The following is a 3,236-nucleotide window of genomic DNA, read 5'->3' on the forward strand; positions in this document are numbered from 1 at the left end:
TTAATTTTATGAAAGCACAAATAAGCAACTGGACTGGTATTCCACAGCAGGAGTTGTTAGTTGAAAGGGTACATTGTGTGTATGCTCCAAACCTGGCTATAAGAAAGTAACCAAGACCTTTAATAGTAAAGATGCAATCCTACCAGCAGAAGAGTTGATTCTGACAAAACTGTGGCAAAAGGACAAAGCACTAAAAGTGGGAGACAGTAGAATATTTTTGGAGAATGATTACTCATTATACACCAGGCAGAAGAGGAACAAATTTATTCCACTATTCAGAGAATGTCGAGACGCAGGTGTGAGATTCAAACTGCTTTACCCAGCTGTCTTCAAAATATTCTTCTTTGGAACAACAAAATCATTTTTTGATGAAGTACATGCTAAGGAGGAAATACAAAAGTAACAAAAAGTGAACCATGAAACAGGAGATTCTGCTTCCTGTTCTTCAGGTAGCAGACTAAAATGTACTGAAATAATGATTGGTTGGTTTTAAATTTTGTGGAAAAAAATTAGCTAAAGCAGCCATTCTGCAGATAGAGATTTCGACAATTAGCATTTGACAAAGAGGTGTTTGACCAAAAGTTTTTTCGCTAAAGTGAAGTAGACTCACTGTACAGGGCTGTGAGTGATGAGACTACAGTAGATTCCACTTAAACACTGAGCAGGATTTGAATGGATCAGGGTTGTAACCTATGGGTCACAACAGTACTCAGTGATTCAGCAGGGTGTGATGGTTGTCACAGTAGTACCTACTGAAATAATAAAAAGAGCTGTAAGTAAAGGGACCACTTTAGCACCCAGTGACTTCCTGCTCATGACTTTGAAAGATAGGACAACATCGGCACCGTCAGACCTATTGAAGCAGGTGGCAGTTGATGGAAACAAACCATTCTTACTGAAGTAATGTTTAATTTATCCAATATAACACAAGGACGAAAACTGCGGAACAGCACCCAAAAAGTATACCAGGTGTTTATTCAAGTTAAGCGCTTTTCGTTTGACAAAATTGCAAACTTCTTCAGACATAATAAATCATGTGTAAAGAACATTTAAATACAAAAGCAATTAACCACTCATTTAGTCAATAAAAGCATTTAAAGGAATATGATTGTTTAAATTGCTTTAAAGCACCGCTCACTAACTAGGTAAAAGCTTCCTTACTACAACTCAACCCTAAGCAAATGTGGATATAATCTCAAATTTACTATAAAAATAACATTATATTGTATGTAACTCAACATATTATGTCTGAAGAAGTTTGCAATTTTGTCAAACGAAAAGCGCTTAACTTGAATAACTTCATAAGTTAATCAATTAATTAATTATTAACTGAACTTAACTGAACAAGGTGCCCACAAATTACCACATAGGTTGTAATCCATTAAGTACGGAAGAAATAATTAGAGATTTGGGGACCAACATAGATAGTAATCTCTCCTTTGATAATCACGTTGCCAAAGTGGTTAGAAAGACCTTCTATATAGCCCACCTTATCACGAAAGGGTTCGCATCTAGATCAAGAGAGGTCATTGTGCCCCTCTACTCATCACTCATCAGGCCCTTAATTGAATACAATGCCCCTTTTGGGATGTACCTTACCCGACACCTGCAGCAACTGGAGAGACCCCAAAAGTACCTCACCAAGAGGATCATGGGCTATAAACAGATGTCCTATGCAGCTCGACTAAAGAAACTCCAGCTCTACTCAGTTGCTTACCGCCTACTCAGAGGCGATCTATGCCTGATGTACAAAGCCTTGTCAAACCCAGAATTAATGGACATGCTCCACCTCAAAAAATCCAAGTCCCTTAGAGCTACACACTCCAGGGACCTAAACCTTAGCACAAAAATAAATAGGACATGCTGGAGGGACAGATTCATTTCCCAGAGGCTCCTCTCACTCTGGAATAGAATCCCAATTCATGTTAGACATAGCCCCTCGCTGACCCTCTTCAAGCGAAATTTGGACGCGTGGATGGGAAATCGCAAATTCACCCCTGGGATCTCTCCTGTGTCCCTGCTAGACAGAGGCACAGTAAACTAATCTTAAAAGGGTACCTTCTGTGACCTACTTTACAGAGGCACAGTAGGCTAATCTAATAGGGAGGCGGAAGCCAAATACACTCTGGCTAGGCTTATAAATGCCCTTCAACAGTTAGCCTAGTATCTACCTATGAACCTATGAATAAACACCTGGTATACTTTTTGGGTGCTGTTCCGCAGTTTTTGTCCTTGTGTTATATTTCAAAGTTTGCTTTTTGCCTGTTTGGAGTTTAATTTATCCAAGCCTTTTGGGTTTCTAATATGACAGGAATGGACCCCATTCCTAAATCAGGCTATGATTAGAGTTCATGAAATTAGTATTGTTTAAGTCTTTGATGTTAGCCAGGAGTGCTATTCTCAGCACTAACTGTGTGCAAAATTGCCTCCTTCTATAATTCATGCAGGGTTACATGTATTGGCAGCATATCTAAGTATAACTGTAAATTATTTTTATTGGAATCATGTCTCCTACTATAACTATTAGAAACAAGTATCTTTCTTCCACATTGCTCTCATTTCTGCATGCATATCCTGATATTTTATGACTGTGTCTCTGTATGTAAGACATTGTAATCTCTGGGTGTAACAGTTTCAATGATCAATGTTACTTTTGCCTTTTTTATGATCTACTATAACTGGGTTTCTCACATCTATTTTTTCAACTGTTGGTAATGGGTAATCTCATGTGATATACACTTCATCACTGTCTATAATGATTTATGGTTCATGTTTACAATGCTTTTCAGCTACTTCTATACTGTAGTGTTTGCACACTCCCCGGTAGGTTCTCTGACATGAGTCTATCATACCCAACAACAAGATGTGCGACTGTTTCCAGTTCTATTTTTACAGACACAGCATTTGCCTGTTTCTTCCACCTTTTCAATGGATTTTGTAAATTGTGTATGTAGTCCACTCTCCTGGGCCACCATTCTTAACCTTTGATCCTTGGTTTCAATTCACCTCTCAAGAACCATTCCTCCGTCAAATGTTGATTTGATCAACATGATGTTATTTCAGGAGATCTCTATATTTGCCACTATTTTTATGGATTTTCCACAATTCTTTCTTTGTCATCTAATTCTTATTATTATTATATTGTTTCTTTTGTCTTTTAGCACATTCAGCTACTGCCTGATTTTTTTGTCTACTTCCATTCCCGCTTATAACAGAAATGCTTCTGTTAAGCTAAG

The sequence above is a fragment of the Protopterus annectens genome, chromosome 3.part0 (assembly GCF_019279795.1).
Source record: "Protopterus annectens isolate FY-2018-M chromosome 3.part0, PAN1.0, whole genome shotgun sequence".
Lineage (NCBI taxonomy): Eukaryota > Metazoa > Chordata > Ceratodontiformes > Protopteridae > Protopterus > Protopterus annectens.